This window comes from Phocoena sinus, chromosome 10 (genome assembly GCF_008692025.1).
Source record: "Phocoena sinus isolate mPhoSin1 chromosome 10, mPhoSin1.pri, whole genome shotgun sequence".
Classification (NCBI taxonomy): Eukaryota; Metazoa; Chordata; class Mammalia; order Artiodactyla; family Phocoenidae; genus Phocoena; species Phocoena sinus.
This window is the reverse complement of record NC_045772.1, coordinates 31,168,712-31,182,641: the sequence shown is the minus strand read 5'-3', so window position 1 is coordinate 31,182,641 and position 13,930 is coordinate 31,168,712. Positions and strand designations below refer to the sequence as shown.

The window sequence follows — 13,930 nt, the reverse complement described above, 5'->3', positions numbered from 1 at the left end:
CACAGGCTCTAGGCACGCGGGCTTCAGTAGCTGTGGCACGTGGGCTCAGTAGTTGTGGTGCATTGGGCTTAGTTGCTCCATGGCATGTGGGATCTTCCCGGACCAGGGGTCGAACCCGTGTCCCCTGCATTGGCAGGTGGATTCCTAACCACTGCGCCACCAGGGAAGTCCCGGTAATTTCTTATACGTCATGTGATGATTCAGTTTTTGTTTCTAGGTGCAACTGATAGCCATTGTAGGATTGATCTGTTTAAAAAAAAATCACTCTGGCTGCTGTATCATGAGTGGTATTTGATAGAGCCTCATCTATATCCATTGTTTATAACTGGAAACAAAAATGTATTACTAGTCCAAAGAAAGAAATCGGTCAATTATTTTCACTTTTAGTATTTATTTTTGTTTTTAATGTATCACTTAGTTAACAGGATACTTTTCTACTTGGCATAAATCTTGTCCCTAGTTATTTCTGATAAAAACCTTAAAGGGAACTTTCAAAGAAATGTTATAAACATTTATTTCTCCACTGGCTGTTATTTTAAAGAATCCAAAGGAAACGTGAAGCCCAAACTTGTCCCTTTATAAATTTGTTCTTTTTCTTCCATTAATTTGCTATTATTTGTTATTTTAGAGTTGCTAAGGAATACAAATATGATGATATTGTAGTCTTCCCTTTCTAAGCAGAAAGACCAACATTAGTACAACTACTTTGGAATGAAAAAGGATAAAATAGTTTCACGATACAGGAAAATCAAATTTGACAGGATGCTTTTCTTTTTAATAGCCTATTTTCAACACTTGTCTTATAACTAGTTTTTCCAGCTGTATCTTGATATGTGTGAGCATGTCCAGTCCATCTCTGCAACAAACACCCAACATTTTGTTCACTTTAGGTAGCTAGAGTTTTAGATATCCAAGCAACTTACTTTGCAGTGCTAAAAACAAACAAACAGAAACAGGAATATGCATAAATTTCAAAAGATTCACTCCTTCAAACAGTATAGAGAGTGGAGCACAAAAAATTTAAAATCAAAAGTCAGGAACACAGAGACATTCTGATTCCAGTAATAGCAGACTATGTAATGAGGGCAAGTTCTATGATATAAATACTTCTACTTGAAAGCATAGCAGAGTCAACAAAGCACTGAAAAAGGACAAAGATTCAGGAAAAGGCAGAAACCCAGAAAGAAAACTTCGGCATTTGGGGTCACATTTCCCCTGGAGACTTGTGCCAATTCTAGATAAAGTGGCTGAGAAACTGAGCTGGAGTACTTTCGACAGTCTGCCAGAGCTGGAGGAACAAAGTTTGGGGCCAGGGTCCACCAAGAAGAAGAGCTCATGTGAACACTCTTTGCTCTCTGTTGAGACCCTGAAAGACACATTTTAAGGATGAACCCAGAATAGACAGGCTTTTAAAGGATTGCAGGACACCTTTACATCATCTCCTGAAACTTGCCATATCGCAAACTCAGTCAGAAGCATGGCAGAGCAAATGTTAATTCTCTCTAGGGAAAGGTAAGATTATCCTAGACCTTAGATTATTTCTAAAAACAGTTGTGCACAATGTCCTAAATACAACAAAAAATAACCAGGCACAAGAGAAATAAAATCACATAAACTGGAAGCAGCAGAAAAAATAGACAATAGAAATCAAGCAACAGTTTACTTCAAGGTATTAGACTTATCAGATGCAGACTTTAAAATATAATATTTACTATTTTACAATGTTGATGGAGATAAAAGACCAGACTGAGAAATTTGGCAGAGAATTGGAAACTAGTAACAAAGAGCCAGATAGAAGCTCTATAAACTTCATTGAAAAGCACAATTGAATTTAAGGATGCAGTGGATGAGTTTGACAACAGATTAGATGACGCGAAGAGGAAATTTGTGAAACGAGGGTTAGATCGAAAGAAATATTCAGAGTAAAATGAGACATAAAAGGATGGAAAGACACTTAGCTGATGCAGTGGGAAACTCTAACATATAATACTATTCATGAAGAAGATAAAGACCAGTTGGGACAGAAGCAATATTTAAAGGATAATGACTAAAAACACCAAACCAAGGATTCAAGAATTCCTCTTTCATGGTGCGATATAAAAGCTTTCCATCTGAGACAAGTCACAAGACAAGGATGTCTCCTATCACCACTTTTATTCAACATTGAATTAAATATACTTGCCAATAAAATAAGGCAATAAAAATTAATGGAAGCTTTAAGAATAAAAAAGAAAAAAAAATAGCTGTCATTATTCTCAGACAATATGATTATATGAATAGGTAATCCAAAAGAATCTATAAATTATTAAAATTAATACATAAGTTTGGAATAGTAGTTGAATATAAAGTTAAAACATAAAAGTTAATTGCACTTCTACACACTAACAACAAATAGTTAAAATTAAAATTTTTTTAATTTAATTTTGTTAACCCTGAAAATAGTGATTCATTCAAAACAATTCCTTAATAAATATTCTTAGCAAGCAAATAGAAAATACAAATAAATAAGAAAGTAAGTGCATCTGATAAAAGGGCAAAATATGTCTTAATCTCTAAAGTTCACTGTCTTCTCCACCATTTATGTACTCCAAGCTGAGCCACAACAACTACAGGTATTGGCTGAGGATCTTGTGCTGATTCGGATTGTACCAGGCACTTGGAGGGTGGAGAAATGGTCAGAGTTGATCCTTCTTTGCCTTCTTTTCAGTCTGTGTCTGATAAGTCTAATACCTTGAAGTAACTGTTGCTTGATTTCTATTGTCCATTTTTTCTGCTGTTTCCAATTTATGTGATTTTATTTCTCTAGTGCCTGGTTATAGCTTATAGTCTATTTGTAGAGATAAGGCTACTGCAGATGCAATCAGCTGCAAAAGAGTGTAACTCTTATTTATTCATTTGGGCATTTCCTCACTCAACAAAAGAATATTGACTTCCTGCTGGGAATCAAGCATTTTTTCTGAGACATTAAGAAATATGAAGAGGAATAAGACAAAATCTTTAACATTAGACCAGAAGAGTCCAAAGGAGAGAGACAGGAAACAAGGTCTGAGGACACAGGGAATGTTTTGTGGAGGACCCAGGAGCTAAGCTAAGCTTGCAATGGTGGAGAGAATTTGGATAGAGTCGAGATTTTAAAAAATGGCAATGGACATGGGGTGGTCATGCATTCAGTCGCACTAAACCAAAAGTTCAAATGGAAATTGGGAGAAATATGGATGGATTCTTTAATTTAAAAGCCTAGCAGAAGAATCTAGAATTCAGGCAGGTCAGCAATGGGGATGAACTGTGGGCTTTTTGCACATGGGAAATGTCAAGGCACACCCATAATTACCTTTACTCTCCATTTCCTAGAGTTGACAAGTATTCATTGCGGGTCTATTTTAGGTAGGTGAGCATGGTGGTTAGAAGCATTGATTTCAGAGCCAGACTGGCCAGGTTTGAACCTGCCTCTGCCACTCACTAACCATAGGTGACCTAGACACTTTCCTCGTATGGAAAGTGGGGTACTAATAGTATTGCCTCACAGATCTTTTATAAAAGTTAAATGAATTAATCCACATTATGATTAGCCCAATGCCTGGCACAAAATAAACACTATATAATGTAGCTATAATAGTTATTATTATCTGCTTTATGTCCAGTGTTACCCTAAACACTGTGATACATGCATTTTTCTAAGTCTCTCCCCTCAAAGACCTTATAATTTACTTGGGGTTCTGGTGGGGGAAGTTGCCACTGAAGTGTATGGGGAAGGATACCTAATTCCATGAGGAAATGTTCAAATACATTGTGAAAAGAAAAAGAAAACAGTAAATAAAGGAAACTACAGTACAGAACCGAAAGGATAATCCCAAGTATCTTTATTGGTAGTACAGGCAGGATTCTTAAAATTCTAGAAAATACTAGCTACTATCTCTGGGTACTGGGATGATGAGTGATTTTAAGAAACATTGTTGGATTATCAACTTGAAGAAGAGGCAATGGGTGTAATGGAGTTCACAGGCTTTAGGACCATAAAGAAGCGGGTAGATGTCTCAGCTAAACCTCTTGCCTGTGCAGGCTTGAAAAAGTTTTTGTTCTTTTTGTCTCTTTGTTTTTAACATTCTCGGCCTCTGTTTCTTCATCTACAAAATGGGAGAATGCCTGGCACCCTGTAGATGATTTACACACTGTGGTTATTTTTGTGGGGTAAACTAACTTCCTCACAGCATTCATTCACAGCCTTCATCACCAGCCACATAAAGCCATCATAAGCCCAAGTTCATACCATTGACCACTCAGTGTAACCAGTGCTACAATGTGATCACATTGGTCTCAGACATCTTTTAAATATACAGTGATATCCAAGGCAACAGGAGTATGTATTTATTTCTGCATTCATCTGGCAAGAATTCATGTTGAATACCTGAACTTGCAGCACTAGGTGCCAGGTGATAGACTTTGTAGATATCTTGCTTGTCACAAAGTATGAAATTAAAATTCATTTTCAGGATTTCCCTAGTGGCGCAGTGGTTAAGAATCCACCTGCCAATGCAGGGGACACGGGTTCGAGCCCTGGTCCAGGAAGATCCCACATGCCACAGAGCAACTAAGCCCGTGTGCCACAACTACTGAGCCTGTGCTCTACAGCCCACGCGCCACAACTACTGAGCCCATGCACCACAACTACTGAGCCTGCGCTCTAGAGCCCGCAAGCCACAACTACTGAGCCCACCACACGCCACAACTACTGAAGCCCATGCACCTAGAGCCTGTGCTCTGCAACAACAGAGGCCACCACAATGAGAAGCCCGCTCACTGCAATGAAGAGTGGCCCTTGCTCGCCACAACTAAAGAAAGCCCACGCACAGCAACGAAGACCCAACACAGCCAAAAAAAAAATAAATAAAATTTTAAAAAATAAAATAAAATTAAAAAAATTCATTTTCACTAACTTATTTATTCATTCATTCAATGACTATTAATGAATTGTATTTACTATGCTAAGCAATGAGTATGAAATTAGTTTATCCCCAATCCATTTCTTCTAGCCTCTTACAGAAACTACATTTGGTTCTGCTTGTGGTTCCGAAAAGAGGGCTAAAATTATATTTACCTTTGACTATAAATAGCATTGGACTAAGCACAAGACAAATAAATTCCGACCGATCAAATCCTAGCAGCTCCTATATGACATTTCAATCCTTTCATGCTGTTTTTGAGCTATTTGGGTTGAGATATTTCAGGTTTACTTATTTTAAAAGCAAAGATCAGATGCTGTCTCATATTTTGTCACAGTTTCAGGCAACCCTGGAAGTTTAAAAGTTTTAATTTAATCTGAAAGGCTCTTAATAAATAGTCAATGCCAGATAACCAGAACTTGAAGTAAAAAAGAAAGACATACAGAGTCTTTTTTCCTTCACAGTAGTTTTCCAGACAATATCTATTTCTGAAACCCTTACAGAGATAAAAAGATTCAAGAAATGTTCCTCTTATGAAAAGTGTGCCACCGATCCGTAAAGGTATTGTTCACAGAGTTGTTATAGCAAAAAGTTTAAAACAATCTAAATATACAAAATAGAAAACCAATTAAATAAACTATTATATTTTCAAAAACTAGAATATGCAGCCATTGAAATATTATAGACAAATATCCAATGACATGGAAAATTCTACAAAATAAATTGTTAAATAAAAATCAGATTACAAAATAATATTTATAGGATGTTTCAACCCCACCATTTTTTTTTTTTTTTTTGCGGTACGCGGGCCTCTCACCGTTGCGGCCCCTCCCGTTGCGGAGCACAGGCTCCAGACGCACAGGCTGAGCGGCCATGGCTCATGGGCCCAGCCGCTCCGCGGCATGTGGGATCTTCCCGGACCGGGGCACAAACCCGTGTCCCCTGCATCGGCAGGCGGACTCTCAACCACTGCGCCACCAGGGAAACCCCAACCCCACCATTTTGACGCAGCTGTTTTTGTCTCTGAAGAAATTTTGACCCTGAGGATGTGTATAGTACAAACATTTTGATCAGATTAGGCCAATATTGCTAAAATTTTCATCAAGAAATTAGGTCCCAGAGCAAATACCACTAAGCCAAATTATTCCTTGATCAAAATAGTACTGTAACTATTTTTCAATATTTTTTCAATTTTCTTCTTTATTTAACTGAGATTATTTCTTTGACATTAGTTGTTTTCCATCTAAATTATAAATTATAATACTTATAAAATCATAATTTCATTCATCAGCGAGGTTTTTGTCATATCAATTTTTATTGATTTCTTTCAATCTTTGTGGGTTTTCTCTTGTAGCCATTATATCTACCAAGTTCAATATTTCTGAGTGAGAATTTGCAGATCTAAATATTGTTAAGAAGATCTTATTCTTCCATTAATTTTCAGTCAATAACAAATTTTACCATGTGCAATTTAAGATGTTGTCAGTTTTATTCTATGGAGATTATTTGTACCAGTAATATTTAATGCAAATGTCATTATTCCTCTATTAACCCATATGAAAATTATAAGCAACTTAATAGAGAAAAGGAAAGGGAAAGAGGTCAAGGAAGAGAAAGAAGATGGGTGAATGGAAGAGAGAGAATAGGTGAATGGGAAAGGCAAGAGAGAATAAAGGGAGACAAAAAGAAACATGCAAAGAAAGAGACAGGTCAACACATAGGAATAATCAAAGCTGTGGGATCAAAATGGTGGGATAAGATATTACTAAAATATAATAATGCTATCTCTTCAAGCTTAATCATGCCAATGCTTTCCCTTGACAAGATAAATTCCTGAAAAACTCCTCCAGAACATTTCTGTATTTCTTACTTTCGATCTCCCTACATATTGATCTGCATCAGAGAAAGGATGAATTCACCACATCAATGAAGGATCTTTTTACATGACCATATAGCAACCAGTTAAAGTATGTAACATTTTATTAATATTTTATTTGTTCTACGTGCTAAACAGCCTAAGGTTGTTCATCAACATGACTGGGTATTTGGACATCATCCTGTTTGGGGTACACAGAGGTTCTGCTGGATATCCAAAATCCCATCTCTCAATATCAAATATAGTGATCTCCATGGTATCAAATATAAGACCAAAATCAAGTTAATGAATAAATCAAATGCTGGGTCTTGGTCTGCAACTAAGGGTCAAGGACATGGAAGTGAATGAAGGAGGAAGGAGGAAAAGCACAACAAGGTAGAGAGAACAAGGGTGGCATTCCCCAACTGATGTATTTACTTCCCAGGGCCACTCTTAGAGCCAAAAGAGGTCTTCATTTCTGCCCTTTTTCATCCCCAGCTCCCATGCAATTAGCTTTACTGCCCCCAAATTATAACTTAGACCAATAGCGTTCAAACCTCTCACACATTTTTTGAAGGTACACACTCCAAAAATGTTATGCAAAAACCTAACTTTTTAAATCAGGAAAATTTTCTATTCTGGAGCTAGAACAGGCAAGGAAAGGAACAGGGTTGGAGGAGTGGTAAATCTCACACACTTAGGTTCTTTGCTCCTCCCCAATCCAAACACTCCACAGTGACCTTAGAAGGAGCCCCACAGAACCCAGTTTGAATCCCACTGGCTTAGACTATAAGCTGTATTCTAGAATCTCTGAAGGTAAATTTTACAGGTAGGCTTGCAAGTGTAAAGATGCCACATCTTTGGCAGAGCTTTGTAAGTTGAACCAACTTATTACTCTTCAAGGTTTATTGTATTGTCTTTGTTTTCTAGTTAAAAATTTAATTTCAAACATCTCCTAGAAGTTCACCATTGATTTTAGCTTACATTATTAAAAATAATAATGATGATAGCTAACAATAATGTAGCACCCTCTTCTTTCCTGACAATGTTTTAAGTGCTTATGTGTATTAATATATTGAATCCTCTCAACTCTGAGAGGTCAATACTATTATCTCCTACCTAGAGATGAAGAAACCAAGACACAGAGAAGTCACTAACTTGTCTGAGGTCATATACCCTGTTAGTGAAGTGGAAGTGTATTAAAATCAAAATCTGATGAATGTTTCTTTGAAAGAGTAAGAAATTATACATGAATCCAATTATGGAAAAGTTTCTTTAGTGATTACCAAATCATATGGCATCTTCTTAATAGTCCATCTCAGGCAATTTCCATAGAGTCATGAAAATTAATTCTCCAGGCTTTAGTCATAGAAGGTCATGAAAATTTGGTCTGAGTGATTCAAGATCTTTGTAGGACTCTTTGACTCTTGGTAAATTCATTTCTGATATGAGTAATCTATGACAATAAGACTTGCCTAACAAAGTCTTCTTATACAATCCACTGATAAGATAAAATCGATCCCAAAAAATATAATTTCCAAATTTTTTGCTAAGAATCGAAGGGGGAACTAAAGTAAAATATACTGTCATCATCAGGGGCATAACATAAACCTGTAAAAATAAAATGAGAAGATATTATGACTAGATTAAAAAATACTAAGAAGTGCTGTGAAAGATTGGTAGTGTGCGTGGAAATTATCAATGGAAGATGAGATTTCATGTGGATTTTGAAGAACCTCTAGAATTTCACTAATTTCTTTAATAATAACTAAATATGTATTGAGTGCTTAACAACAATGAAAGCTTTAACCTTGATTTTGAAGAACTACTATAACGTCATTAATTCATTAAAAAGTCAACAACTATTTATTGACTACCTAACAGTATTAATAACCAACACTGTCCTCAGTAACACAGAAATAAACAGAACTGAAAGTTTTCTGCTCTCTTAGAGTATATTCTAATGGAAGGAGGCAGATGACAAACAAATGAATGAATAAGAAAAAGTACTGGATAGTGATAAGGAGTATGCAAAGATAGTGTGATATGATAGCCAGAGTCTGGGTGGCTACTTTAGATTAAGTACTCGGAAAAAAGGCATCTCTAAGGAAGTGATATTTAAGCTGAAACCAGAATGACAAAAAAGGACCAGTGTTCTGAAGACAAGAGAGAACAGGCAGCAGGAATGGATAGTGAGAAGGCACTAAGGTGTGGTCAAATTGGGCTGATTCATAGAAAAGAAAGAGGGCCAGTGTGGCTGGAGCATCAGGGTCAATGGAGGAGAGTGATAGGAATTGAGGCTACAGTTGTGGGCCTCCCAGGGCAATGATGAATTAAATACAATGAGAAAAAATTGATAAACAAACAATAACATACTTTCATGGGATAAATGTTATGGTAATGATAAATATTGGCAGCCTCCTATTAGAGCATAGAGGCACCTGACCAAGACTAGGAAATGTGATATTGACTTTAAGCCCTAAAGGATGAGAGGAGTTGGCCAGACAAGGCAAGACTAAACGGCATTCTAAGGAAAGTTCTAGAATAGCAAATAGTTAGTTGCAGCCAGAGCCTAGAGTCTGAGGCAGGAGTGTGGTGAGAGATGAACCTGGACACATAGGAAGGACAAAATGATAGTCATAAAACACCAAACATCATGAAGTTATTTTTTAACTGAGTAGCTCAAACAATAAGCATAATGAATATGGATATAACATATAACAAGTATGTAAATACATTAGAAAGTGGCCTTCAAATCTAGTGGCCTAGAGTTCTAAGCAATGAGGACTTCTACCTTATTTCTAGCTCCCCAGAAAAAATTTAAAAAGACGCTAGCTCTTTGCCAAGCTCAGTCACAAGATTCAGTCCTTGTCTGGAAAGTTCTTACTTTCTGTTGACTATTGTCAAGTGAAAGTCAGTGAACGCCCACTGCGGTAGTTTGTTCAACAAATATTCTGGGGCCCCTCTCTGCAGTGTCCCTCTCTGAAGAAGGATTATATATCACTGCTCTGATGGACTCAGAAGTGATCATGTGACTTGCTTTAGCCAATGAAATGTAAACAGAAATGATGTGGGTCACACAGAGGCTTTCAGAGCTGGCAAGTGGTTTGCCGTGTTTCTTTTTCCTCTGCTACAACAACCAAGTGTTCCAGGTAGAGGCTGCTCTATCAGATGACAGGAAGTGGAGCAATAGCCAATATGGAAAGGACATGGTATAGAAGCTACAATAAATCGCTGAGGTTGAGGGGTAGGGGACTTATTTGTTAATGCAACATAAACTAGCCTATCCTGACTAGTAAATTCACAAACACAGACTTCTAGGGCAGAAGGGATGAGGCAGGAGATGCTGAGTAACACCAAATACCTGCAACCCTTTGGTCAGGTTACCCCACTCAGGGATTTCCCCCATAGATTTCACACCAGAACCATGAAAGTGAAGTATATTTAATTTTACATTTTCACTCTCTCCCCGCTCGTGACCAAACAATTCAGTACTAATGACTAACTACTCTAACCAAAAAAAAAGTGTGACGGGACGTAAGCAGCCTGTCTGTGCTCCGTTTTCACAGCCCACAGCTATAAATAATACCATTAGGAAAGCACACATTGCCTTAGATGGAAGGCACAAAGAAAAGCACTTTCTCTGATAGTTTAGCAACACATTCAGATTTCATGTCTCAAGGTAAAAATAGGCCTAACAAATGAATTAAATTTGGAAGCTGAGCTGAAGTGAAGAGCACTGGCGTTATGAAACACGCCATAGGAGGAAAGAAAGACTTATAAGGTGCTGTTTTCTCTCTGCTGGTGAGCAGGATAGAAGGGTGAAAAAAGGATTTTCCTGAGAAATAAAAATAATCATCAAGGGTTTGAAGTTAAAAATATCACCCTTATTACATTGGTAACTGAAAGGAACTCTGCAAACCGTGCAGCCTTCGGCAAAGAATAAAATAAATCTAGACAGATAGGATTTTCTTCTGAGTACTTTCAGTATTAAAAAAAAAGGGGGGGAAAGATCCAAAGAAAATGGATGTCAAAGAATGTTTAAAAAATACGTAAACTTCCAGTTCAATAACGCATACGTTTTGATTGTTTAGTTTAATTTTTGTTTTTGGTTTGTTTCAATAAAACCCACCCATTTCTATTATGCAATTTTCGGTTCTATATTTAACGTTTCTGGTACTTGAGCAAAAGAAGTGTTAGGAGATACTATATGTTCCAAAAGACAAGAAAAAGTCATCAATCATTAACCTTTCTTAACGCTGCAGTCTAAGGCAAGTATATCGATTCTCCTATATCACATGCAAACAAAAAATACTAACTGGTCTTCTATGTCAAAATATGCTCTATTTATCTGCAAGCATAAATATATCTAACATTCGATATATTCATGAGGCTAAGAATCGTTTCTTGCTCTCCTTTGTATCTCTCTCAGGGCCTACTAAGTGCAGTGGCTAATACCCAATAAGTGCTTAATACATATTTTTTAATTGAATAGAGTGACTTTTCTCCATCAGCCCCTCTTTGCTTTAAGTGGCCTACCATGTATGAACTATACACTATGTTGATGGAAAATGAGTGTAACTTTTATGCCAGAAAACACCAGCAGACAATAACACCACCATCTGACTCTATGTCTGAATCTGTGTTCCCCAAACTGCACGACTGGCATCGTAAAAGTGAGTTAGGATAACTCAATTTAATCATTTCACTGAACAGCTGGAGAACTGCCTGAATATGCCAGCAGTCCCGTGGCCATTGTGATTTGGCCAGATCTCAGTTCCCAAAACACTAAACACAGGTGAGGCCTTTCCAAGAGACCCAAATGGCCTGGGGACACAGCTGAGATGACTCACAGCCATGATCACGAGAAAGCAGAGGGCTCTTGTGTTCGTTGTAGAAACAGGCTTGGAATAGCTTATTCCTGGATATCTGGACAATTCTTGTGGTCAGCCCCCTTCAAGCGTAGGAGATCTAAGTAATCAGTCATCCCAAGCAGTCAACAATGATTGTGCAAATCCTCAACCTCCATAACAAGGGCTTCTTGATTAATCTGTGAACAGTTCTGTTCTACTGCTTTAAGGTCAGCTAATGTGTTGGAACAAAGCACAGTGGAACTGTTGGAACTGAAGTGTCAATGGTAAAGAACTTACTGATAATGCCTTCTTCTAGCTGGCTGTGAAGTGTCTCAGGACCTAAATTAAGACAAAATAAAGCAGACTAGGATTTATAATCTTTGTTTTTTAGAGTAAACATACCATGAACAGTATAGTTTTATCTGAGGTTTAGTGACTTCAGGGTAATTTATGCAAACACGTAAATCACAATTGGAAGTTTTGAACTCACATTTCATACTGAACCAATTCAACAAACATTAATGAATGTCTACTATGTGTCAAGTAGTGGGGTTGGGTACCAAAATATAATGATGAACAAATGAATAGGGTGCTATTAAGCGTTTATAGCATTTGTTGAACGTTGCATGAGTTTACCTTCCATTGATTCCACAGTCAGGATACCACTTCTCCAATTCCAAAAAATAGGTTCTCCATGAACCAATGAAATTTTCAGGCCAAAAACATTTTGAAATAAAAACACAACTCAGAATTAACCTCGGTGAATAGGATTGCTTAGTCATCTATAGTAATGTCATTGACAATCAGCCATTGTTTTTTTTTTGTTTGTTTGTTTGTTTGTTTGTTTGTTTTTTGTGGCACGTGGGCCTCTCACTGCTGTGGCCTCTCCCGTTGCGGAGCACAGGCTCTGGACGCACAGGCTCAGCGGCCATGGCTCACGGGCCCAGCTGCTCCGCAGCATGTGGGATCTTCCCAGACCGGGTCATGAACCCGTGTCCCCTGCATCGGCAGGCGGACTCTCAACCACTGCGCCACCAGGGAAGCCCCAGCCATTGTTAATGAGCCTATGCAGAGACCTTGAACCTAGAAGGAAAAGAAAGTCAACTGACTGTAGAATCTGGATATAGATTTATTCATTCATCCATTTATTTATAAATTCGTTTATTCAACATATATTTTATTGAGTCCCTAATATGAGTACATCCTGTTCTAGGCATTGAAATACCATAGTGAACAAAACAGATAAAGCCTTCCTCTCTTCAAGCTTATAGTGTAGTGAGAGAGACAGAAAGTAAGCAGTCAAGCAAGTAAAAATATATAATTTCACTAAGACAAACTTCTCTAAAGATAAGGAAGGATAAGGTAATAGAAACTGATTGATGGGTTTGGAGGTGAAATAGATGGTGAACATCTCAGCAGGCTATATTTTGGCAGAAAGAGAATACATACATCATAAGAATACATTTAGCTTCCGTTTTTTTTTTTTAACATCTTTATTGGAGTATAATTGCTTTAAAATGGTGTGTTAGTTTCTGCTTTATAACAAAGTGAATCAGCTATACATATACATATATCCCCATATCTCCTCCCTCTTGTGTCTCCCTCCCACCCTCCCTATCCCACCCTTCTAGGTGGTCACAAAGCACCGGGCTGATCTCCCTGTGCTATGTGGCTGCTTCCCACTAGCTATCTATTTTACATTTGGTAGTGTATATATGTCCATGCCACTCTCTCACTTCGTCCCAGTTTACCCTTCCCCCTCCCCGTGTCCTCAAGTCCATTCTCTACATCTGCGTCTTTATTCCTGTCCTGCCCCTAGGTTCTTCAGAACCTTTTTTTTTTTTTTTAGATTCCATATATATATGTGTTAGCGTACGGTATTTATTTTTCTCTTTCTGATTTACTTCACTCTGTTTGACAGTAAAAATATGGAACACTTCACAAATTTGCGAGTCATCCTTGCGCAGGGGCCAGGCTAATCTTCTCTGTATCGTTCCAATTTTAGTATATGTGCTGCCAAAGCGAGCACTTAGCTTCCATTTTAATTAGCAAAATATCAAGAATATTGCTGAAGCAAGGGGCTGTAGGAAAATAAGAACAGAACCAATAGGTCTTAGCTCAGCCTCCAAGACTCCCCAAAATCCTCAAAATGGTGTCACAGCTGCCTGTGATACAGTTAGTGCAAGGTAAACACTGGTATTTTTTGCAGAGCAAATTCAAGGTGTAGTAAAGTTATAAGCAGCTTCTGAGATGCAAAATAGGGTAACGGGCCAAGACAACAG

General features: G+C 37.7%; 1 non-coding gene across 1 annotated transcript; it reads right to left on the bottom strand.

The window, feature by feature from the left end:
* Positions 1–13,570: 13,570 nt before the first annotated feature.
* On the bottom strand, positions 13,571–13,677 carry LOC116761430. The gene has a single exon (XR_004351997.1). It is a non-coding gene; the product is annotated as a U6 spliceosomal RNA (small nuclear RNA).
* Positions 13,678–13,930: the final 253 nt, after the last annotated feature.